General features: G+C 45.8%; 1 protein-coding gene across 1 annotated transcript in view; it reads left to right on the top strand.

Moving 5' to 3' along the window:
- Positions 1–207: 207 nt before the first annotated feature.
- LOC121580942 (cadherin-18) overlaps positions 208–26558 on the top strand; it is a 117960-nt gene continuing 91609 nt past the window's right edge. The window contains exon 1 of the mRNA XM_041896161.2: positions 208–516. The gene's annotated coding sequence lies outside the window, so the exon portion shown is untranslated. The remainder of the gene's footprint in view (positions 517–26558) is intronic.

The following is a 26558-nucleotide window of genomic DNA, read 5'->3' as shown; positions in this document are numbered from 1 at the left end:
AGTAGTGGGAGTGCAAGAGCACAGCAGAGTCTGTCTGTGTGTGTGTGTGTGCGTGCATGCGTGCGTGTGTGTGTGTGTGTGTGTGTGTGTGTGTGTGTGGGGGGGGTTAGAGAGAGGGACAGAGAGAGAGAAAAATAGAGCAAGAGAGAGGAGCGAGGGGGGACAAGAAAGAAAGAGAGGGAGAGGGGAACCGAGAGCAAGAGGGAGAGAGAGCAGACTGCCAGAGTCTTGTGCTGTCATACTCTTCCTTTTCCCCTGCTTTTCCTCTGTATATTTAAACATTTAAACATTTCCTTGTAATGGACATTTTTTCCTTGGAGCTGTTTGTGGCGGTGCTCAAATGAGGACAAGGCACATCCCTAGGTCTCTTGGGTGACTGGAGCTCTGGATTTGTTCATTCTTTGTAGCATCCGGAATGCAGCATGTGCATTGCATTCCTCTCTCTGCATGTGGTTTCTTTACCTGAGCCACGCGCCTTTGAAATGGAGCCATGAGATATCATTGAAAGTGAAACAGGTAGGGTGGAACACTTCTGAGATTTTCTAGTTGATAGAAAATGTTGTTTTCAGTTACTTTTTAAAGAATGTTTTGTGTGTGACTGTCAAGAGAGCTATTTCCGGCTGAGGGAATTTTCACTCATAAGGTATGGCTTTAGTTGTGTTGTCTTATAATATGTTTTATTGTCACATACACCGGATAGGCATGGGATGTACAGAGGATACAGTGGAGAAGACAGACCGACAATAACATGTAAGAGAGAAATTCAGCAGATGCAGTAAAAAGTTTTTTGAAATGCTGTGTACAATATGTGCACAATGAGGGTCTTTAGTGATGATACAATTGAAGTGAAAACAGCCATTTACAAGTCCATGAACTGACAGACTAGTGAATAGCACATCGAAAAATAAACATCAGAGGGTAAAGGGCAGATAGCTCACATAATTCAGTTTCAGTTTGAATGGCTGGATAACTTCAGGGTTCTGAGGCTGTCGATAGGTGTGTGTTTGTGTGTGTGTGTGTGTGTGTGTGTGTGCACATGCGTGCGACCAGGCATTTGTGTGTATTGGCAGGGTAGTGTACTACACGTTTGTGTATTTCATTATATTGTATGCATGTGCGCACCATCATTCACAGCGTGAAAACACTAAATAATTGGTGAATATTCCTACTGTGACAGCTAGTAATTGCTTACATTACTTAAGTACATTAAGGCACTAACCCTCTGAAATAGGCAACATTTAATGATGCTTACCTAGTTTCTCAGTAATATCCTGGAAATACTATGCCTCAGAATAAAGTGTATCCTAAGTGTTAATGGTGCAGCCAGGTATGACTCATTGGGGCATCAATTACCTCTATTCCAAACAGGTATGGAGTGCTCCTCTGTCTGTTGATGTTCTTAGAGTGGATGCACTAGCACTGACAGCTGCAGCTGGCTTGTGAATCGCTTTTCACACCGCATTAGGCAGTATACCCAGAGAGGAAGGGTTTTTAATCTGCCCAAAATCTGTCCACGTTAAGCAGATAATTCATTATTAAGCAAGTCAGAAGTTTTTATATGGGGGGCAATGAGAGAGTGTTGAATTTAGTCAAGATAAAAAATGTCAATCCCAAAAAAAATTTGATACGTGAGGCTTATTTGATCTAATAGACGTTTCGTAATGATTAGGTTGTTACGGGTGTGCTGATATACACTACCAGTCAAAGGTTTGGACACACCTACTCATTCAAGGGTTTTTCTTTATTTTTAAATTGTAGAATAATAGTGAAGACATCAACATTATGAAATAACACATGGAATCATGTAGTAACCAAAAAAGTGTTAAACAAATCAAAATATATTTTAGATTTTAGATTCTTCAAATAGCCACCCTTTGCCTTGATGACAGCTTTGCACACTCTTGGCATTCTCTCAACCTGCGTCATGAGGTAGTCACCTGGAATGCATTTAAATTAACAGCTGTGCCTTCTTAAAAGTTAATTTGTGGAATTTCTTTCCTTCTTAATGCGTTTGAGCCAATCAGTTGTGTTGTGACAAGGTAGTGGGGGTATACACAAGATAGTCCTATTTGGTAAAAGACCAAGTCCATATTATGGCAAGAACAGCTCAAATAAGCAAAGAGAAACAACAGTCCATCATTACTTTAAGGTCAGTCAATACGGAAAATTTTATGAACTTTGAACTTTTCTTCAAGTGCAGTAGCTCAAACCATGATGATGACCGCCACAGGAATGGAAGACCCATAGTTACCTCTGCTGCAATGGATAAGTTCATTAGAGTTACCAGCCTCAGAAATTGCAGCCCAAATAAATGCTTCACAGAGTTCAAGTCACAGACACATCTCAACATCAACTGTTCAGAGGAGACTGTGTGAATCAGGCCTTCATGGTCGAATTGCTGCAAAGAAACCACTACGAAAGGACACCAATAAGAAGAAGAGACCTGCTTGGGCAAGAAACATGAGCAATGGACATCAAATCAAATCAAATCAAATCAAATTTTATTGGTCACATGCGCCGAATACAACAAGTGCAGACATTACAGTGAAATGCTTACTTACAGCCCTTAACCAACAGTGCGTTTATTTTAAACAAAAAAAGTAAGAATAAGACAACAACAAAAAAAAAAAAGTGTTGAGAAAAACAAAGAGCAGAAGTAAAATAAAGTGACAGTAGGGAGGCTATATATACAGGGGGGTAACGGTGCAGAGTCAATGTGCGGGGGCACCGGCTAGTTGAGGTAGTTGAGGTAATATGTACATGTGGGTAGAGTTAAAGTGACTATGCATAAATACTTAACAGAGTAGCAGCAGCGTAAAAAGGATGGGGTGGGGGGGCAGTGCAAATAGTCCGGGTAGCCATGATTAGCTGTTCAGGAGTCTTATGGCTTGTGGGTAGAAGCTGTTGAGAAGTCTTTTGGACCTAGACTTGGCACTCCGGTACCGCTTGCCGTGCGGTAGCAGAGAGAACAGTCTATGACTAGGGTGGCTGGAGTCTTTGACAATTTTGAGGGCCTTCCTCTGACACCGCCTGGTATAGAGGTCTTGGATGGCAGGGAGCTTTGCCCCAGTGATGTACTGGGCCGTACGCACTACCCTCTGTAGTGCCTTGCGGTCAGAGGCCAAGCAGTTGCCATACCAGGCGGTGATGCAACCAGTCAGGATGCTCTCGATGGTGCAGCTGTAGAATTTTTGAGGATCTGAGGACCCATGCCAAATCTTTTTAGTCTCCTGAGGGGGAATAGGCTTTGTCGTGCCCTCTTCACGACTGTCTTGGTGTGCTTGGACCATGATAGTTCGTTGGTGATGTGGACACCAAGGAACTTGAAGCTCTCAACCTGTTCCACTACAGCCCGTCGATGAGAATGGGGGGCGTGCTCAGTCCTCTTTTTTTCCTGTAGTCCACAATCATCTCCCTTTGTCTTGGTCACGTTGAGGGAGAGGTTGTTGTCCTGGCACCACACGGCCAGATCTCTGACCTCCTCCCTATAGGCTGTCTCATCGTTGTCGGTGATCAGGCCTACCACTGTTGTGTCGTCGGCAAACTTAATGATGGTGTTGGAGTCGTGCCTGGCCATGCAGTCATGGGTGAACAGAGAGTACAGGAGGGGGACTGAGCACGCACCCCTGAGGGGCCCCCGTGTTGAGGATCAGTGTGGCAGATGTGTTGTTACCTACCCTTACCACCTGGGGGCGGCCCGTCAGGAAGTCCAGGATCCAGTTGCAGAGGGAGGTGTTTAGTCCCAGGATCCTTAGCTTAGTGATGAGCTTAGAGGGCACTATGGTGTTGAATGCTGAGCTGTAGTCAATGAATAGCATTCTCACGTAGGTGTTCCTCTTGTCCAGGTGGGAAAGGGCAGTGTGGAGTGCGATAGAGATTGCATCATCTGTGGATCTGTTGGGGCGGTATGCAAATTGGAGTGGGTCTAGGGTTTCTGGGATTATGCTGTTGATGTGAGCCATGACCAGTCTTTCAAAGCACTTCATGGCTACAGACGTCAGTGCCACGGGTCGGTAGTCATTTAGGCAGGTTATCTTAGAGTTCTTGGGCACGGGGACTATGGTGGTCTGCTTGAAACATGTTGGTATTACAGACTCGGTCAGGGACATGTTGAAAATGTCAGTGAAGACACTTGCCAGTTGGTCAGCACATGCTCGGAGTACACGCCCTGGTAATCCGTCTGGCCCAGCGGCCTTGTGAATGTTGACTTGCTTAAAAGTCTTACTCACATCGGCTACGGAGAGCGTGATCACATAGTCGTCCGGAACAGCTGGTGCTCTCATGCATGCTTCAGTGTTGCTTGCCTCGAAGCGAGCATAGAAGTGGTTTAGCTCGTCTGGTAGGCTTGTGTTAGACCATGGACATGTGTCCTTTGGTCTGGAGTCCAAATTGGAGATTTTTGGTTCCAACCGCCGTGTCTTTGTGAGACGCAGTGTGGGTGAACGGATGATCTCTCCGCATATGTAGTTCCCATCGTAAAGCATGGAGGAGGAGGTGTTATGGTGTGGGGGTGCTTTGCTGGTGACACCGTCTGTGATTTATTTAGAATTCAAGGCACACTTAACCAGCATGGCTACCACAGCATTCTGCAGCGATACGCCATCCCATCTGGTTTGGGCTTAGTGGGACTATCATTTGTTTAGGCTGTGCAAGGGCTATTTGACCAAGAAGGAGAGTGATGGAGTGCTGCATCAGATGACCTGGCCTCCACAATAACTCAACCTCAACCCAATCGAAATGGTTTGGGATGAGTCGACGGCAGAGTGAAGGAAAAGCAGCCAGCAAGTGCTCAGCATATGTGGAAACTTCTTCAAGACTGTTGTAAAATAATTCCAGGTGAAGCTGGTTGAGAGAATTCCAAGAGTGTTTCAAAGCTGTCATCAAGGCAAAAGGTGGCTGTTTGAAGCTGAAATATAACATATATTTTGATTTGTTTAACACTTTTTTTGTTATTTCATAGTTTTGATGTCTTCACTATTATTATACAGTGTAGAAAATAGTACAATTAAAGAAAAACCCTTGAATGAGTAGGTGTGTCTTTTGAATGGTACTGTAAGTGTGATGTACGTGACATCCCGGCAACTGTGAGACTAGCATCTCACTCTCCATTGAATACAGGCGCTTGAAGTCAACACCCCTTATCGAATATTCAAACAAGAGATGTATCCACCAGTTTGACAGCCCGCCGTTCCTCTCTGTGGACAACAAATCTCATTGTTAGGGCGGAGACACAAGCATCTCGTCATTATATCCAGTATCTCTTGGTATACCTCAGACAACAGGATCTCAAATCACATGTGGAGAATATATAATAATGCAGAGGACGAGCAGGGATATTACACCATCTGTAATGTTCAAAATCTGTCCTGATACAGGTGAAAGTGTAGGTTGAATGTTTAAAATCTGCGTCCCAAATGGCACCCTGTTCCCTACATAGTGCACTACTTTTGACCAGAGCCCTTTTGGCCCTGACAGAAAGTAGTGCACTTTATTGGGAATAGGGTGCCATTTGGGACAGAGACATTATATAACAGTCCAACACCTACTCAAACCAGCCTCGAGTGATGGTTCTCTGGCCTGACCTAACTGACTGTTAATGAAGTTGTCCACCGACTGGCAGGTGTGGTTCAATCTTACCTTTTATCAGCTGCCTCCCACTAAAGAGTCCCATCTTCTATCCAGAACCCATCTATCAGCTGTCTTTTTGTTGAAGGGTTACTTTGGGATTTTGGCGACAAGGCCCTTTAGCTTCTTCCCCAGAGTCAGATGAACTAGTGGATGCCATATTCATGTCTCCGTGTCCAGTATGAAGGAAGTTAGCGGTAGCTTTGCGAGCCAATGATAACTAGCGTTAGCGCAATGACTGGAAGTCTATGGGTAACTGCTAGAAACTACCTCTAACTCTCTTCATACTGGACACAGATAAATAAAAATGGTATCCACAACATTAGCTGACTATGGGGAAGTAGATAAAGGGCTTCATTGCCAAGTATCCCTTTAAAGAACAGCAGCTGTTTTAAATATGTGTATAATGGGGATAGTTCCACTGTCATTAAGCTCACAAAGTAGTTCAGAAGCTGTCCTTCAGGAGAGGGTAGTCTAAGGCACAAACACAAATGTGGACATCTCAATATTACAGTATGTTGATATGCAGACATCCATCTTTATAGTACTTTGTCATCAGGATCTGCAGTTGAGTAATGACTATGTGTGATGAGGCTCAGACTGGCAGTGTACTCAAGTCCCAAATCCTAATGACCAAAGGTAATTGCATTGGGGATAATTGCTAGACACTTTCATAATGTTAACATCATGACGTGTGGATAATTGTCAGACTTATCAGTCATAACATGAGAGGTCTGCCATACAGTGGATAACTATTATGTGCTGTTATGGGATATGTTGGCAAAATTGGAAGACCATCTTGATATTGACAGATACCCATATATGCAATTTTGTACTCTATATTATTTATTGTACTGCTGTAGTTGGTATATGACCTGTTACTCTAGCTGCCCTGTTTCTGTCCAGTTTTGGCAGCTCCACTGGCATTCCTATATTAAGGCATGCACTCCAGAGTATTCCAGGCAATCATGGCCTACCAGTAGAGTGCTCAGCAAAAGTAAGAATTTGCAGAGGTAACATTTACACAAAAGATAATCCCAAATCGATCTGGTCATTTCAGCAACAATCCAAAATGGTGTTTATGTAACACACATTTCCCATTCCCAAGGATAAACCAACAGTGGTGTGGTCTAATAATAAATACTGTGTCATATGCGCCTTAAATGCATAGTGCGTCATATGCGACTAGGATGTTTCAAGAGACAAAACTCAAGGAAAGATTCATTTCGGTTTGTGTGTCGGTTACTAGCATGAAAATGCAGGTGTATAGAGGTATACATGATTATATTCCATTCACATAGTCCCAAAACTATGGCTTATCTCCCTATGGCACATCTTGACACATCTAGTAGAATGATTTTTACTAGAATGCTGTGGATTAGCACTCATGTTTTTAGACAGGTCTAACAAAACTAACACAGCCACCCATCAAACTCCAAAACAAACTCTAACAAAACCAAACAGACATCAGGTCATTCTGTGAGAACACATTGAGAATAGAGCAACAAGAAAAAGAAAAAAGACTCCCTTGCTTCAGCACAACTACACCCACAGCTTCCCAAGCACCCAGTCAGAATAACAAGAGATTGATGCTGATGCCGCTTGCCAGTTATCTGCTCTTTAGCCACTCTTATCACTTACTCAGAAAGGCGCCCTGTCACTGAGAATGTCCACAAGAATATTTGATGGACCTATACCGGTGATCCCAGACAGCGATGAAGATTTGGCCACAGAAATAACAAGCTGATGAGCTAGAAGACTGTCAAGTCTATGTAAGGCTCCATTCCTCCATTTCTAACTTATCTGACACCCCAGTGTCAGAGGATGAGGGAATGTAGGGTGACAGGAAATTGGAAATAGTATAACAGTCCCCAAATGTTGAGAGCAGTTTGGAGGATTCGGAAGGGTGGGTAGCTAGCTCCTGAGGAGAAACCTAGAGCGAGCAGACTTTTATGTGCAAAGAGAAGTACAAAGCATATGAAGTTGAGTGAAGAAGAAAGAGGGGGAAATTATGATTGGAACTCTATGTGATGTACGCGGCACATTCAAGTGCTCCGAGTCAGTGGAGGAGAAGAAAGAAACTTTAAAAGAAGTCTCCATCAAATGCCTGATGCCGTTTCTTAGTTTAGCTTGAAATAGAGCGAGAGAGAAATTATCTCAGACGACAACCTACCTCACGGGAAGGGTAAATTGGAAGGTTTAGAACAATTCTAACATTACAATGACCCGTCAGATAGATTATGTTCTAAGAAACTGTAGTAAATGTTTATCCAGAGATGTTTTAGTGTCTTAACACAGGATGAGGAAAATTAGTTGCCCTCCTATAAACTTTGTAGAGAATCAAATAGAGTTCCAAGATTTAATAATTAATGTACTGCCCTGCTCAACGTTGCCATTCAAATAACGGTTATTAGTGCTATACTATAAACTAAATACAGTACATATGATTTCATATCACCTCATTTTTTTCTTGTTGCACCCTATATCAGACCCCAGCTTGTGCTTTCTTCAACCCCTGCCTGCTTGAGCATCCCATGATGTTGACCTTGCAGCAGTTCTGGCCCACTAAAGTGACTGCCTCACCCAGATTAATGCCACCCCTTTTGCAATCTCAGTCACACACCACCACTACCACAGCCATGAAAATAAATTACCAGTATCAGTGCCCATTCGTCATCTTTGACTAATGCCCAACTGTGGAATTTCAATGTGACATTTATTCACAATTTCAAAAGATAAGAGAAGGCTACACCATGTGCATGCCCCCATCTTCTAAATTGCCAGCTGCCTAGCTGCCTGGAAAGAAAGCACATTTCTGGATGGAAAATGAGCATGAGGGAAAGCTTTCATCACTAAACCCATTGTAATGCATTCATTTCAATTACTAAAGCCCTTGTCAAAGCTTAGACAAATAAGACATGAACCATGGTATGGATACACAGGCGCATTGCGTATAATAACCAAGGCCAGCAGTTTTTTTTTGCTTACTATGAGACCAGGAAAAACTTTGGGCCATACAGTGCAAATATCACATTGTATAGTTCCAATGTTCCACTTTGAAGATATTCACTCTCTCTTTTCATCATTTCTGTAACTTGTCTCGTCAAATTCAAATTATTTGAAATTGTGATTGGTCCTACCTATTTAAGTCAGTTAATGTAATTGATGTCTTCCTCTTAGGCAAAATACTCCCTGACACCATGTAACACTGATGCTGAATTAAGATATTGGATAATGGGACCTTGTCAGGTCCACTCATTTGAAAATAATTACTGTCTCAAAGGCTTGGCTAAACCAGTTTGCAATGAATATTGATTTATTTGATGAGCGATCATGCTATGTGATATGCTGATGTATATGCCATACAAATAAAATAAAATAAAATAAAATTGTATTGGCCACATGCGCCGAATACAACAGGTGCAGACATTACAGTGAAATGCTTACTTACAGCCCTTAACCAACAGTGCATTTATTTTTAATAAAAAAGTAAAATAAAACAACAACAAAAAAGAGCAGAAGTAAAATAAAATAACAGTAGGGAGGCTATATATATACAGGGGGGTACCGGTGCAGAGTCAATGTGCGGGGGCACCTGCTGGTTGAGGTAGTTGAAGTAATATGTACATGTGGGTAGAGTTAAAGTGACTATGCATAAATAATTAACAGAGTAGCAGCAGTGTAAAAATATGGGGTGGGGATGGGGTGGGGGTGGGGGGGCAGTGCAAATAGTCCGGGTAGCCATGATTAGCTGTTCAGGTGTCTTATGGCTTGGGGGTAGAAGCTGTTGAGAAGTCTTTTGGACCTAGACTTGGCACTCCGTTACCGCTTGCCATGCGGGAGCAGAGAGAACAGTCTATGACTAGGTTGGCTGGAGTCTTTGACAATTTTGAGGGCCTTCCTCTGACACCGCCTGGTATAGAGGTCCTGGATGGCAGGAAGCTTGGCCCCAGTGATGTACTGGGCCGTACGCACTACCCTCTGTAGTGCCTTGCGGTTGGAGGCCGAACAGTTGCCATACCAGGCGGTGATGCAACCAGTCAGGATGCTCTCGATGGTGCAGCTGTATAATTTTTTGAGGATCTGAGGAACCATGCCGAATCTTTTCAGTCTCCTGAGGGGGAATAGGCTTTGTCGTGCCCTCTTCACGACTGTATTGGTGTGTTTGGACCATGATAGTTTGTTGGTGATGTGGACACCAAGGAACTTGAAGCTCTCAACCTGTTCCACTACAGCCCCGTCGTTGAAAATGAGGGCATGCTCAGTCCTCTTTTTTTTCCTGTAGACCACAATCATCTCCTTTGTCTTGGTCACGTAGAGAGAGAGGTTGTTATCCTGGCACCACACGGCCAGGTCTCTGACCTCCTCTCTATAGGCTGTCTCATCGTTGTCGGTGATCAGGCCTACCACTGTTGTGTCATCGGCAAACTTAATGATGGTGTTGGAGTCGTGCCTGGCCATGCAGTCATGGGTGAACAGGGAGTACAGGAGGGGACTGAGCATGCACCCCTGAGGGGCCCCCGTGTTGAGGATCAGTGTGGCAGATGTGTTGTTACCTACCCTTACCACCTGGGGGGCGGCCCGTCAGGAAGTCCAGGATCCAGTTGCAGAGAGAGGTGTTTAGTCCCAGGATCCTTAGCTTAGTGATGAGCTTTGAGGGCACTATGGTGTTGAATGCTGAGCTGTAGTCAATGAACAGCATTCTCACGTAGGTGTTCCTCTTGTCCAGGTGGGAAAGGGCAGTGTGGAGTGCAATAGAGATTGCATCATCTGTGGATCTGTTGGGGCGGTATGCAAATTGGAGTGGGTCTAGGGTTTCTGGGATAATGGTGTTGATGTGAGCCATGACCAGCCTTTCAAAGCACTTCATGGCTACAGACGTCATTGCTACGGGTCGGTAGTCATTTAGGCAGGTTATCTTAGTGTCCTTGGGCACGGGGACTATGGTGGTCTGCTTGAAACATGTTGGTATTACAGACTCAGTCAGGGACATGTTGAAAATGTCAGTGAAGACACTTGCCAGTTGGTCAGCACATGATCGGAGTACACGTCCTGGTAATCCGTCTGGCCTGCGGCCTTGTGAATGTTGAACTGCTTAAAAGTCTTACTCACATCGGCTACGGAGAGCGTGATCACATAGTCATCCGGAACAGCTGGTGCTCTCATGCATGCTTCAGTGTTGCTTGCCTCGAAGCGAGCATAGAAGTGGTTTAGCTCGTCTGGAAGTCTTGTGTCACTGGGCAGCTCGTGGCTGTGCTTCCCTTTGTAGTCTGTAATAGTTTTCAAGCCCTGCCACATCCGACGAGCGTCAGAGCCGGTGTAGTACGATTCAATCTTAGTCCTGTATTGACTCTTTGCCTGTTTGATGGTTCATCGGAGGGCATAGCAGGATTTCTTATAAGCGTCCGGGTTAGAGTCCCACTCCTTGAAAGCGGCAGCTCTACCCTTTAGCTCAGTGCGGATGTTTCCTGTAATCCATGGCTTCTGGTTGGGGTATGTACGTACAGTCACTGTGGGGACGACATCATCGATGCACTTATTGATGAAGCCAGTGACTGATGTAGTGTACTCCTCAATGCTATCGGAAGAATCCCTGAACATGTTCCAGTCTGTGCTAGCAAAACAGTCTTGTAGCTTAGCATCTGCGTCATCTGACCACTTTTTTATTAACTGAGTCACTGGTGCTTCCTGCTTTAGTTTTTTCTTATAAGCAGGAATCAGGAGGATAGAGATATGGTCAGATTTGCCAAATGGAGGGCGAGGGAGAGCTTTGTATGCGTCTCTGTGTGTGGAGTAAAGGTGGTCTAGAGTTTTTTTTCCTCTGGTTGCACATTTAACATGCTGGTAGAAATTAGGTAGAACGGATTTAAGTTTCCCTGCATTAAAGTCCCCGGCCACTAGGAGCGCTGCCTCTGGATGAGCGTTTTCCTGTTCACTTATGGCCTTATACAGCTCATTCAGTGCAATTTTAATGCCAGCATTGGTTTGTGGTGGTAAATAGACAGCTATGAAAAATATAGATGAAAACTCTCTTGGTAAATAGTGTGGTCTACAGCTTATCATAAGATACTCTGCCTCAGGCGCGCAAAACCTTGAGACTTCCTTAGTATTTGATTTTGTGCACCAGCTGTTGTTTACAAATATACACAGACCGCCACCCCTTGTCTTACCGGAGTCAGCCGTTCTATCCTGCCGATGTAGCGTATAGCCCGCTAACTGTATGTTTTCCATGTCGTCGTTTAGCCACGACTCGGTGAAATATAAGATATTACAGTTTTTAATGTCCCATTGGTAGGATAACCGTAATCTTAGGTCATCCAATTTATTCTCAAATGATTGAAGATTGGCTAATAGGATTGATGGGAGAGGCAGTTCACTCGCTCGCCGTCGGATCCTTACAAGGCACCCCGACCTACGTCCACGATATCTCCGTCTCTTTCTCATGCGAATGACGGGGATTTGGGCCGTGTCGGGTGTCTGTAGGATATCCTTCGCGGCCGCCTCGTTGAAAAAAAAATCTTGGTCCAATACGAGGTGAGTAATCGCTGTCCTGATATCCAGAAGCTCTTTTTGGTTATAAGAGACGATGGCAGAAACATTATGTACAAAATAAGTTACAAATAATGCAGAAAAACACACATAATAGTACAATTGATTAGAGGGCTGTTAAACGGCAGCCATCTTCTCCGGCGCCATTTATACAGTATCCCCATACATAGAACATGCTTTTAAAGGGCCTCCCAATACTATAACACTCTCATTCAATTATATGTTGCAGTTATATTGTAAAGCATCGTCATTGTCGATAAAATCTTTTCTAGCATGACAATGAGGTGAGGGGAATTTACACTGAGTGAACAAAGCATTAAGGACACCTTTCTAACATTGAGTTTGTACACTCAATGTATGTTTTTCATAGGTGAAAGTAAAAATAAAAATCTCTGTATTTTCTTTGTAAATGTTTGAATTATGGGAGTATCCATGAACAATGATGTTTGTTGAAGAGAAGAACGGGAGAGCTACAATGTATATAAAACCTATTTCTGAGTTCCTAGGTCAATCCCACATTCCATGGATGTCACATGGAATGTGGGATTGGCCGTCACTATCAACTTTATTATAATGAATCCTAAGCTCTTTTGCGCTTGTGCTTTAAAAAACTCCCTTTGTTGCCTCTCTCTTACACATATAGTCTTTCTGTCAGACACCTACACACACACACATGCATGTTCAAACACACACACATGCACATACAGTACCAGTCAAAAGTTTGGACACACCTACTCATTCAAGTTTTCTTTTTTTTTCTTTTTTTACTATTTTTTACATTGTAGAATAATAGTGAAGACATCAAAACTATGAAATAACACATATTTCATGGTTTTGATGTCTTCACTATTATTCTACAATGTAAAAAATTGTAAAAAATAAAGAAAAACCCTTGAATGAGTAGGTGTGTCCAAACTTTTGTCTGGTAGTGTACATTTATTCTCATGGCATAAAATGCTAAATTTTGTCAGGAATATCATTCCATCAAATAAAAGCTATTTCTAAAACTCTATATACTATATTCCTTCATTTCCTGTTACAAAAGGAATAAGTTACTAACAAACATTGTGACAACCAACAACATACTGTGTGACATCCAACCCCGCGATGGGGATGGTTGTCACAGGTGGACAGATTGTATTTGATGCTTATAACTCCTGAGGATTGAAAGGTTCCCCATTCCAACCCAGGACCTTGCTCTTTCTCCTAATATTGGAAAGAGTCTTGTAAGTTATACTGGTGCTGAGAAATACACACAAGAGTAAACAGTGTGACAACCAACCCCGGTCTCCCCTACATAACTCAACCTGGGGCCCACCAACAGGGCCACTCATAATGTTGGCAGAGGTAAATAAATAAATGAGGCAGAAATGATAAATCACCTCCCTATCCTTCGACTATGTGGGTGGATACCGGGCATAGATGATGGATGGCATGGGAGTCAACTGTGAAGGTTTGATGACTTTGGGGCTCTGGTATGTAAACCTAGTTTGCCTCCCATAAGCCCTTGGTTTTATCACATTCTCATCTCTTTGCTTTCTTCCACAATACTATGCGCAACCCTCCCTCCCTCCCTCCACTTTATTTTTCTATGTGCCGACACATTCGCTTTCATCTCAGTTATAAATGTCCTATGGTCTGGAGGGGCTTCCCGATCTTTGCTGCACATCACTCTTCCCTCCCTCCCCCTCACTCTCCTCAGTCTTATATTATTCATTAGGATTCCTTTAGGTGCGACACTCACCTTAAAGCAAATTCAACCGTCTGCTTTCAGCTTGTTACACCTTAGTCCCTGATGCAGCAGATGTAGAGAGAGAGAGAAAGAGAGAGAGACAGAGTGTGTTTAGTCAGCCAATCAGAAGCCCACTCCAGAGCTGCAGCAGGCAAGTGAGGCAGCAACCTGGCGGATTGGGGAGATGACTCTACTGAGGTGGATTGGGAGCAGCAGTAGACAGATGGGGTGGGAAGAAAAATGAAGAGGGAGAATCTGATCACAGTTCACTGTTCACACACCTTATAATCTGTTAGGAGAGGAAAGGTAAGGGCAAATTGTTCAGCACTTTCAATCCATCTCTCTCTGTTGTCATTGCCTTCACATCTGCTACTGTTTGTGCTTCTACTCCTGCTGCCTCTGCTGTTGGATCCTCTGAAGCTGCTTTTGCCTGTGGTGAGCACTGCTGCTGTGAATAAGTGCAAGTTAATTTATGTTTTATTCACGCTGCTTTAGAGCCTGTCTATACGGCCAGGTGAGTGCAAAAGCGAGAGCCCTGCTGCCACATGTTTAATGGTTTTATTGTTTGAGCTTTAATGGGAAGTGGTGTTCTTTTTATTATCACCAATGTATGTATCTATCAAATTACCATTGGACCTCTCATAGCCACTCACAGCTCCAGCTCTAAGATGGAACTAAACAGGAGAGTGGAACCCTGTGGAAACAATTTCACTGATCCATGATCAATTCACTGCAGTCTAGCAATTGGCTATGTTAGTGCCTCACAAGTTGTAGCTGGCTAAAGAACTGGAAAATATATGGTGGTTGTGCAAAAAAATATCCACCTAATGTGTAGAGGAAGAATTGCAGTTTCTGCAAGTGCTGATTTGTATAGAATACATAAGGGTGTATGTTAGCTGCTATTCTCAAATGTAATGAAGTGTATTTGTCAGCTGCTGTTCATTACTTTATGATTAGAGAGATCCATGCTAAATGTATGTATAATTCCCTCCATTGAAAGGCCAAAGCAATTCTCCTGAGTTCCAGTTAATGTAGAGGGGAGAAGATTAAGACTCACTGGGACAGGCCGTCTCTGCTTGCTAGATACAGTACTTCTTCACTAATGCTTCATGCAGTGGAGATGTCAATGTGCCAGACCCACGTCAATCCCTCCCATGAGCAATCATTCTCATCATCATCTCCTGAGCCTTACTAAAACAAGGGGTGTTCTTCCTTCCTTTCCTCTCCCTCCAGTCTTCACAGAGGGAAGGGGATACCGGAAGCCAAGTCACATGAGATTCTTTGTGGGGAGCAAAAACCTCCTGCTAGGTTTTGTAGATCTCAAACACTAGGAGTTGAGTCTTATGAAATACATTTCTGGGTTAATCCCATTTGACCATTGTGGTTGATCCATGGTGGTCCCATAATGTTTTACTCCCACTATAACCAGCTATGTGATGTCAGTGAAGATAGCAAATGCATTGTCTACCGAAATCTCAAAATGTCATTATTGCCAAACTCCAAACACCAAGCAGGATGTAGCATTTTAGAAAGTGTTTCTTGATTGCAATTGTTAGATTTGTTAGCAAATGGCCAGATGAACAGAACATGACAGACATTGGTCTTGAAGACCTACAGTATAAACTTCAAAAGATAAAGCTGCACTTACAGCAGGGGTGGGCAAACTTTTTGGCTCAAGGGCCTCATCAGGATTTTGAATGTCAGAGGGCCGCACAGATTGACCGATTGGTTTGTCAAAATCAATGATGATTGGGATCGGTGACGGATGGCATGAGAGTCAACTGAAGGTTTGATGACTTTGGGGCTCTGGCATGTAAACCTCTTTCCACCCATAAACCCTTTGTTTTATCACACAAATGTATCTGCTTGCTTCCACAATAGTAGGCGCAATCCTCCCTACCCTTTATTTTTTAATGTGCCGACACAGTCGCTGTCAGTAAACATGTCCTGTGGTCTGGAGGGGCTTCATGATCTTTGCTGCACATCACTCTTCCCTCCCCTCACTCTCGTCAGTCTTATATTATTTATTAGGATTCCTTTAGGAGAGACACTCGACTTAAAGCGAATTCAGCCCTCTGCTTTGAGTTTGTTACACCTTAGCCAAGTCCCTTATGCAGCTTGTGTAGAAAGAGAGAGAGAGAGCAAAAAGAGATTGTGTGCGAGAGACTAAAACATTTAAGGAAAATGCTGAGGTGACTGTATGTGCATGTGTCAAACAGGTTTTAAATGTCCCAGGCCACCACACAGACAAGGTTTTTGTTGAAACGAAATGATTCTATTGTGATGTCACGAGAGGCTACACAGCTTTCAGCGGGATTGCTCAAGTAGTGCAAGGAGACCAGGTTCAATCAAAACAAGGATTTTATTAAAGGTCTTGGGAAACTAACGAAAGTATAACACAATTCTGTTCTCTTGTGGCTCTTTAGGGGTTAACAGTTCAGGGATGTCTCTTCCACATCCAAAATCATAACTCTCCCTCGCTCAAATAACTTTTCCCCAGTCTTACTGTATTCCACGTTGCAGCTAGTGGCCAACCCAGCAAAACGTCCTTCCAAATGTCCCACACGTATTTCCACAGGTGCATATATCCAAAGGTGAGTATTTCCCAAAGGTAAGTATCTCCAAATCCTTATATTCCTCATGGAAGTGGACGTGCAGCACTCTTGTCCTCCAGAGAGCCCAGGTTGGAGACTGTGTCTCTTCCCTTCCCAAACCTTCAGCTCATCAGCTCCTCATTTGTTTCAGCTGCGTGGGAAGATTGGCCATAGAGGGGTGGAGTTCCCGACCATACCAGCAGATGGAGCCATAGCTGTCTGGGTTTGCAGCCACCTCAGGGGGATGTAACGTCCCTCCAGGACACAGCCTCTCGTGACATCACACATCCCCCTCCTCGGGACCGACGTCCTCGTCGGGGTAAAGGCAGCGAAGAAGGCATCACGCCGGGAGAGGGCGTCCGCATTGCCGTGGTGCTTGCCAGCCCTGTGGACAACAGAAAAGTTAAACGGTTGCAAGCTCAAAAACCATCTGGTTACTCTACTGTTTGATTCCTTGTTCTTGGCCATCCACTGCAGAGGGGCGTGATCAGATACCACCATGAAACGTCGGCCCAGGAGATAGAACCGAAGGGGACTCCAGGGCCCAGACTACAGCCAGACATTCTTTCTCCACCGTTGAATAGTTCTTCTCTCTTGGAAGTAACTTTCTGCTTAGGTAGAGAATGGGATGTTCTTCACCGTCATGTGCCTGGGTGAGGACAGCACCCAGACCCACCTCCCGAAGCATCCGCTTGGACAATGAATTCCTTCTTGAAGTCTGGTGCCACCAGGATCGGACTGGAGCAGAGTGCTCGCTTCAGGTTGAGGAAAGCCGCCTCCGCACGCAGGGTTCCACTTCACCATTCGTGAGTGGCGTTTGGTCGTCAGCTCTGTCAATGGTGCAGCTATGGTAGCAAAATCTGCAATAAAGCGTCTATAGTAGCCAGCGAGGCCCAAAAATGACCTTACTTGCTTCTTGTTGATGGGCTGCGGCCAGTCCTGTATGGCCCGCAGTTTGGCTTCCTGTGGTTTGACCAACCCCCGCCCAATGGTGTACCCCAGGTAGTTTGTCTCACTGAAGGCCACCTTGCACTTCTTCGGGTTTGCCGTGAGCCCTGCTTCCCTGAGCGAATCCAGCACCGCTTGTACCCGGGGTAGGTGGCTGGCCCAATCCTGACTTTGTATAACAACATCATCCAAATAAGCCGCTGCGTGCCTCTTGTGGGCGCAAGGACTCGATCCATCAGGCGTTGGAACGTGGCAGGTGCCCCGTGGAGACCAAACGGAAGTCGGGTATACTGGTAGAGCCACTCCCGGGGTGGCAAAGGCTGTCTTCTCCTTAGACGCCGGGGTCAAGGGCACCTGCCAGTAGCCTTTTGTGAGATCAAGAGTGGTTAGGAAACGAGCATGCCCCAAGGAGTCTATTAAATCATCGACACGAGGCATTGGGTATGCATCAAATTCAGACACTTCATTCAACTTTCGATAGTCATTACAAAATCGTACTGAACCGTCTGGCTTGGGAACTAGTACGATGGGACTTGCCCAGGCACTGTGGGACTCTTCGATTACTCCCAACTCCCGCATCTTCCTTACCTCCTTCTGTATAACCACTTTTACGAGCCTCTGGCACGCGGTGCGGGCGCTGGTTTACCGTTCGGCCAGGCATGGTGCGGATCTCATGTTGGACCACCTCTGTGTGACCGGGAAGGGAGGAGAAGACATCCTGGTTCTGCTCCACGAGTTCCAGGGCCATCTGTCGTTGATGTGGGGACAGATTTGGACCCAGCTGAACCTCTTCTCGCGCCGGTTCCTGGGTCTCTGTGGGGGGTAGAGAGCTGAACAGCGCCTCTCTGGCGTGCCACTTCTTTAAAAGGTTAACATGATAAATCTGCTCAGTTTTCCTTTTATCTGGTTGCCTCACCTTGTAGTTTACTTCTCCCATGCGTTCAATGACCTCATATGGTCCTTGCCAGGTTGCCAGGAATTTGCACTCAACGGTTGGCACCAGGACCAGCACTCTGTCCCCGGCCTAAACTCCCTGGGTTGAGCAGATCTGTTGTAGGAGGCTTGCTGTTGCCGCTGACTGGCCTCCAGGTGTTCCCGCATCATGGGATAGATGGCCTTCATTCTCTCCCTCATAGCCCCTACATGGTCGATCAGTGTCCGCTGTTGGCATGGCTGCTCCTCCCAGGCCTCCTTGGCGATGTCGAGCAGTCCTCTGGGTCTGTAGGAAAGCAAGAGCTCAAAGGGTGAAAAACCAGTAGAAGACTGAGGTACCTCTCTCACCGCAAATAATATGTATGGTAACAGCTGATCCCAGTTGCGCCCATCTTCCCCCTACCGCTTTCCGCAGCATGGATTTTAGTGTTTTGTTAAAACGTTCGACTAGGCCATCTGTCTGGGGGTGGTAGACCGAGGTTCTCAGCTGTTTGATTTTCAGTAAAGCACAGAGTTCTTTCATCACCCTGGACATGAATGGAGTCCCTTGGTCCGTCAATATCTCTTTTGGGATTCCCAGACTAGTTGAGAGACGGAACAGCTCCTTGGCGATTTGTCTGGATGTAGCCTTCCTCAGCGGAATGGCCTCCGGGTACCGGGACGCATAGTCCAGAATGACCAGAATGTATTGATGTCCCCTGGCACTTTTCGGTAAGGGCCCGACTATGTCTAATCCAATTCCTCTCAAAAGGAGTTTCGATAATGGGCAAGGGAATGAGCGGGTTTCTATATGTGGGCTTTGGCGCAACCTGCTGACACTCAGGGCAACTACGGCGTAGTTCTCTATCTCTTTGTGTACTCCTGGCCAAAAGAAACGTTGCATGATTCTTTCCTTAGTCTTCTCTACCCCAAGTGGGCCCCTAGCGGGTGTGTGTGGGCTAGGTTGAGTACTGTGGCCCGATAGGGCTGTGGCACGAGGAGCTGTTCATGCACTTCCTCATTTTTCTTGACTATCTGATATACTAACCCCGGTTTACTGCGAAATGGGGGTAAGTAGGGGGTTGTCTTATCACCTAACACTACACCTTCTAATACCTGCACATTTCTTAAGGCATTTGCAAGAGTAGGATCTTGTAATTGAGCCGTACCATACTGGCCTCGTGAGAGGGGGAAGCTCTTGGGTGCCTGGGACGTCTTCTTCACTGGAGAACGGAGCACTTTCCTGGGCTGCGTTCTCTTCTCCCGTATCCGGACCAGTCTCGGTGTCGGTCTGGGCACCTGCCATCCCTATCAGAGCCCGGGCGGGAGTGGGTAACTCGGAGGATTGCACCGGAGCCTTCCCAGGATGAGTCTTGCCTCTCCGTTTCCGAGTACTCGGGTTATCCTCTCCTGAGACTCTCTCCAGAGTGGGTAAAGGCTGGGCAGTCTCGTCCAATTAGGACAGGGACGGGGAGGAATCAACCACCCCCGCCGTCGTGTGTATGGTTCCCCGTGTGCTGGTCATTGTAAGTTCAGTAATGGGGTATTCTCTGGTGTCCCCATGGACACAGGAAACTGGGAGGACTTTCCCCGGGGGTCAGACACGTTGGGCCCACCAAATCCTTACGCACCAGGGTGGCCCGGCTACCAGAACCCAGTAAGGCCTCCACATCATGGTGATTCACAGTTACCGGGCAGGTGGGGGGTCGATCTGGGCCGCCATCTACGACTCCCAAGAGCGAGGCAAACCGATGTGTGGGTGCTGAGCTGGAGGACTCCGCAGTGGGCATAGGTTCATCGGCTGGTTTCCCACACTGCCAGGAGATATGTCCCATCTCCCCACACCGGTAACACTGTCGAGGTTCCCCATCCTGGTGTACTCTTCTTGGACCCGCCTGGTTTCTGGCTCCCCCTGGAGCCGGGATAAGTCCTGACCGCCGGCGGGGTTCGAGACCTTGGGGTCCTTTGGACGGGTTTTCCCCATTTGTGGTGGGGCCGCACTCCTGGGGTCTTTTCGGGAAGCATTCAGCATCTCCGCTGTGGCCTGGTACTTTTCCACAGCTTCCACGGTCAGATCAGCCGTGGTCAAGGCCTGTTGACTGATGAACCGTTTGCCTCATAAGGCAGGGCGCGTAGGTAACGATCCACCACAACGGCCTCCACCACCGCCGCTGCTGTATTCCTCTGCGGGATCCAGCCATTTCCTTGCGATTCGGACAAGTTCATGCATCTGCGCCCGAGGAGGTTGGTCTGGTTGGAAGGTCCAACTGTGAAAGCGCTGGGCCATACCAAACTTTGTGAGTCCATATCTGCTGAGGATCTCAGACTTCAGGGCATCATAGTCAGTAACCTGGTCAGGGCCCAGGTCCCGGACAGCATTCAGCGCTTCCCCGGTTAGAAAGGGGGCTAACAGACCAACCCACTGTTGCTTGGGCCAGGCTTCCCTAGTGGCCGTGGCCTCAAATGCATGCAGGTATGCCTCAATGTCATCGGTAGCTCCCATCTTAGATATAAAGTCACTTGCCTTTATTGGGCGGGTATTTTGGACCACCCTCTGTCTCTGCAACTGCAATTCCTCTGCCTTCAGAAGGTTGGCTTTCTTTTGCTCCTCCAAGAGAGCCACGTTTGCTTGCATCTGGGCTTGCTGGCCAGCAACAAGGGCTTTCAATATGTCCTCCATTTCAGTCGGCGGGGAGCCTACGGCCAACTTGGAAAACTGGGTGATCAAACCTTCGGTATCCTCCTCTGACATGCACTATTAACGCTTGAGCGTGCCTGTATTCTCCACCATCTGTGATGTCACGAGAGGCTACACAGCTTTCAGCGGGATTGCTCAAGTAGTGCAAGGAGACCAGGTTCAATCAAAACAAGGATTTTATTAAAGGTCTTGGGAAACTAACGAAAGTATAACACAATTCTGTTCTCTTGTGGCTCTTTAAGGGTTAACAGTTCAGGGATGTCTCTTCCACATCCAAAATCATAACTCTCCCTCGCTCAAATAACTTTTCCCCAGTCTTACTGTATTCCACGTTGCAGCTAGTGGCCAACCCAGCAAAACGTCCTTCCAAATGTCCCACACGTATTTCCACAGGTGCATATATCCAAAGGTGAGTATTTCCCAAAGGTAAGTATCTCCAAATCCTTATATTCCTCATGGAAGTGGACGTGCAGCACTCTTGTCCTCCAGAGAGCCCAGGTTGGAGACTGTGTCTCTTCCCTTCCCAAACCTTCAGCTCATCAGCTCCTCATTTGTTTCAGCTGCGTGGGAAGATTGGCCATAGAGGGGTGGAGTTCCCGACCATACCAGCAGATGGAGCCATAGCTGTCTGGGTTTGCAGCCACCTCAGGGGGATGTAACGTCCCTCCAGGACACAGCCTCTCGTGACATCACACTATATAAAAAGACTTCTGGGCAATGTCATAGTATGCACGACAGTGTTATGGGATGTCGTAAAGCAGTACGTGAGGCTGTGCGTCAGTTATCTTGAGGCATTCTGGTGAGGCGTGCATTAAAACAACTTACCTAGAAAGGTACTCCTCTGACTGGACATTCACGTTATATTACATGGTGTCAGAAGTGGGATGACCGGCTCACATCCTACTAAGAAAGTGGACTATGGCGAAGTTTGACCCACCGCAAAACTTTAGCTTTGATAAACCGACTACTCATGAGGCTTATGAGGTTCAAACCCAAAGCGGAGTACACGGCAGGCAAAACCTTGGTCGTGGCAGACACTGTCAATAAGTCCTTTGAGGGCCAATGCCTCAGTATGGTGGCTGGGGATCTCATCAGAGATAAAGAAAAAGGTCCTGTCATGTCAGTCTTGTTGTGAGCTTAGAAAGGCACAGCAAAATGAGTCACAAATGCCTACAACCACAAGCACATAGGTCGCCCTGAAGCTGAAAGGAACCTTTGCAAGGTATGATATTGCAGATGAGGTCGTTAGTGAAAATGGGCCCCAATTCTCTAGTTCCAAGTTCCAAGAAATGGCAAAGCAGCTTGACTTTAAGGACATTACCTCCAGCCCGCACAACCCTCAGGGTAACGGTCACGCAGAAAGGGCAGTACAGATCGTAAAGAGGATTCTGATACAGAAAGACCTGCTGGTTGCTCTCATGTGCTACAGGTCAACCCCATGAACAACAACAGGAGCGAGCCCATGGTTAGAAAAATCAGAATGACACTCCCAACCTTGGAGAGAAACCTGCAACCTAAGTGGCCCAACAAAAAACACATCAGGCTAAAGGATACAGCAGAAAAGAGGAAATAAGCCTTCTACTACAACCAATGTCACAGGCGAGACCATTACAGTTGCTACTGCCGGGAGAACGTGCTTACAAAGCTCGATCACCAAAAGGAGTGGACGACACCTGCAGTGGTAACAGGTGAAAGCACCACACCCAGGTCTTATGTCATCAAGATGCAGAAAGAAGGAACACTACGACTTAACCGTCTCCACCTCCAGGCAGTGCCTACCCCAACTAAAGGCATTACGACTGCCTCTCCTGAAAGAAGAGAAAATAGTGTACTGCCAGACAATGGTCAACAAGAGACTGTTTCACCTACCTCAAGTGACAGCACACAGATTGCTGGTTAAGGATTGTTACTTAACAGGTCTGGTAGGGGTAGCAAACCAGTTGTCAGACTGGACCTGTAAAGAACAGCAATAGAATCCAAGAGACATTGAAAAGAGACACTACAGGTCAGTGGTGATAAAAAGAAAATGTACATGTGAAATGTTGCGTTGCTTTAGTGTTCTTTCAAAAGCTTTACTGTAACATTGTTTTTGTTTATTGCTATTCTGAAAAACTGTTGTTTCGTTTTGGTTACACTAATTTGTAGAAGGTGTTAAAAGGAAAATGTGTTAAAGTTAAAGGGGGAAATGAAATTGTATTTGTCATATGCACCGAATACAACAGGTGTAGACCTTACCGTGAAATGCTTACTTACAAGCCCTTAACCAACAATGCAGTTCAAATAAACTAAAGTAAAAAATAAAATTAAAATAACACAATAAAATAACAATACCGAGGCTATATACAGGGGGTACCGGTACCGAGTCAATGTGTGGGGTTACAGGTTAGTCGAGGTAATTTGTACATGTAGGTAGGGGTAAAGTGACTATGCATAGATAATAAACAGCGAGTAGCAGCAGTGTAAAAACAAAGGAGGGGAGGGGGGGCATATGCACTGGGCCATATGCACTACCCTCTGTAGCGCCTTATTGTCGGAGGCCGAGCAGTTGCCATACCAGGCGATGATGCAACCAGTCAGGATGCTCTCAATGGTGCAGCTGCAGAACTTTTTGAGGATCTGGGAACCCATGCCAAATCTTTTCAGTCTCCTGAGGGGGAAAAGGTGTTGTTGTGCCCTCTTCATGACCATCTTGGTGTGTTTGGACCATGATAGTTTGTTGGTGATGTGGACACCAAGGAACTTGAAACTCTCGACCCGCTCCACTACAGCCCTGTCGATGTGAATGGGGGCGTGTTCAGCCCTCCTTTTCCTGTAGTCCACGATCATCTCCTTTGTCTTGCTCACGTTGAGGGAGAGGTTGTTGTCCTGGCACCACACTGCCAGGTCTCTGACCTCCTCCCTATAGGTTGTCTCATCATTGTCGGTGATCAGGCCTACCACAGTTGTGTCGTCAGCAAATTTAATGATGTAGTTGGAGTCGTGCTTGGCCACGCAGTCATGGGTGAACAGGGAGTAGAGGAGGGGACTAAGCACGTACCCCTGAGGGCCCCCATGTTGAGGATCAGCGTGGCAGATGTGTTGTTGCCTACCCTTACCACCTGGGGGCGGCCCGTCAGGAAGACCAGGATCCAGTTGTAGAGGGAGGTGTTTAGTCCCAGGGTCCTTAGCTTAGTGATGAGCTTTGTGGGCACTATGGTGATGAACACTGAGCTGTAGTCAATGAACAGCATTCTCACATAGGTGTTGCTTTTGTCCAGGTGGGAAAGGGCAGTGTGGAGTGCGATTCAGATTGCATCATCTGTGGATCTGTTGGGGCGGCATGCGAATTGGAGTGGGTCTAAGGTTTCTGGGATGATGGTTGGTATAGCATGGCGCTTGCAACGCCAGGGTTGTGGGTTCGATTCCCACGGGGAGCCAGTATGAAAAATGTATGCACTCACAAAAACTGTAAGTCGCTCTGGATAAGAACGTCTGCTAAAAATGACTAAAAAATACAATAAAACATAAATATGTGTTGATGTGAGCCATGATCAGCTTTTCAAAGCACTTCATGCCTACCGACGTGAGTGCTACGGGGCGTAGTCATTTAGGCAGGTTATATTCGCTTTCTTGGGCACAGAGACTATGGTAGTCTGCTTGACACATGTAGGTATAACAGACTCGGTGAGGGAGAGGTTGAAAATGTCAGTGAAGACACTTGCCAGTTGGTCCGCGCATGCTCTGAGTACACGTCCTGGTAATCCGTTTGGCCCCGCGGCCTTGTGAATGTTGACCTGTTTACAGGTCTTGCTCACGTTAGCTACGGAGGGCGTGATCACACAGTTGTCCAGAACAGCTGGTGCTCTCATGCATGTTTCAGTGTAGCTTGCCTCGAAGCGAGCATACAAGGCATTTAGTTTGTCTGGTAGGCTCGCGTCCCTGGGCAGCTCGCGGCTGGGTTTCCCTTTGTAGTCCGTAATAGTTTGCAAGCCCTTCCACATCCGACGAGCATCAGAGCCGGTGTAGTAGGATTCAATCTTAGTCCTGTGTTGACGCTTTGCCTGTTTGATGGCTCGTCTGAGGGCATAGCGGGATTTCTTATAAACGTCCGGATTAGTGTCCCGCTCCTTGAAAGCGGCAGCTCTAACTCGGTGAGGATGTTGCCTGTAATCCATGGCTTCTGGTTGAGATATGCCCATACGGTCACTGTGGGGACGATGATGTCAATGTACTTATTGAAGAAGCCGGTGACTGAGGTGGTATACTCCTCAATGCTATTGGATGCTATTGTCATCTGACCACTTTTTTATTAACCGAGTCACTGGTGCTTCCTGCTTTAGTTTTTGCTTATAAGCAGGAATCAGGAGCAGGAATCAGGAGGATAGAGTTATGGTCAGATTTGCCAAATGGAAGGCGAGGGAGAGCTTTGTATGCGTGTCTGTCTGTGGAGTAAAGGTGGTCTAGAGTTTTTTTTCCTCTGGTTGCACTTGACATGCTTGTAGAAATTAGGTAAACTGATTTAAGTTTGCCTGCATTAAAGTCCCCGGCCACTAGGAGTGCCACTTCTGGATGAGCATTTTCTTCTTTGCTTCTGGCCTTATACAGCTCGTTGAGTGTGGTCTTAGTGCCAGCATCGGTTTGTGGTGGTAAATAGATGGCTACGAAAAATGTTTTCCGTGTTTTCTTCACGCGAATGACAGGGATTTGGGCCTGGTCTCGGAGAAGCAGTATATTATTCGCGTCGGACTCATTAAAGAAAAAGTATTTGTCCAGTTCGAGGTGAGCAATCGCTGTTCTGCTATCCGGTAGCTCTTTTCGGTCATAAGAGACGGTAGCAGCAACATTATGTACAAAATAAGTTACAAACAATGCGAAAAAACACACAAAATAGCACAGTTAGTTAGGAGCTCGTAAAACGGCAGCAATCCCCTCCGGCGCCATTATCCAGGCACGATAGTGTTTTGGGATGTCGTAAAACAGTGCGTCAGTTATCTTGAGGCATTCTGGTGAGACGTGCGTTTAAACAACTTACCTAGAAAGGTACTGACTGGACATTCACATTATATTGCAGGCAACACAACACAGAACCACCCAAAACATTTACAAGACAAAGTCCAACAGATAATACAATCACAAAACAGTCCAATTTTCCTGGTAGGTGGCATTGTAGTCATGGCTCAGTACGGGTCTGTTTGGGTATTGCCACTGCAACTCAAACTAAGAATATCACAAGAAAAAGGTTGATCTTAACAAAATTCACAAATAGCTGGTTGGCACCTCCAACATTTCCCCCCACTAAAATGGTGGTCGTCCCGAACACCTCAAATAGGCCTACAATTACTTTTGCTTAGGCATAAAATACTGCTACCGGGCAGTCTAGAAATCTAAATCAAATCAAATTCTAAATCAAATTATATTCGTCACATGTGGCGAATACAACTGGTGTAGACTTTATGCTTGCTTACGAGCCCTTCCCAACAATGCAGAGTAAAAAAATTAAATAGTAATACAAGAGGAATAA

Source organism: Coregonus clupeaformis, chromosome 14, assembly GCF_020615455.1.
Source record: "Coregonus clupeaformis isolate EN_2021a chromosome 14, ASM2061545v1, whole genome shotgun sequence".
NCBI lineage: Eukaryota > Metazoa > Chordata > Actinopteri > Salmoniformes > Salmonidae > Coregonus > Coregonus clupeaformis.
This window is presented reverse-complemented; position numbering and strand designations above follow the sequence as displayed.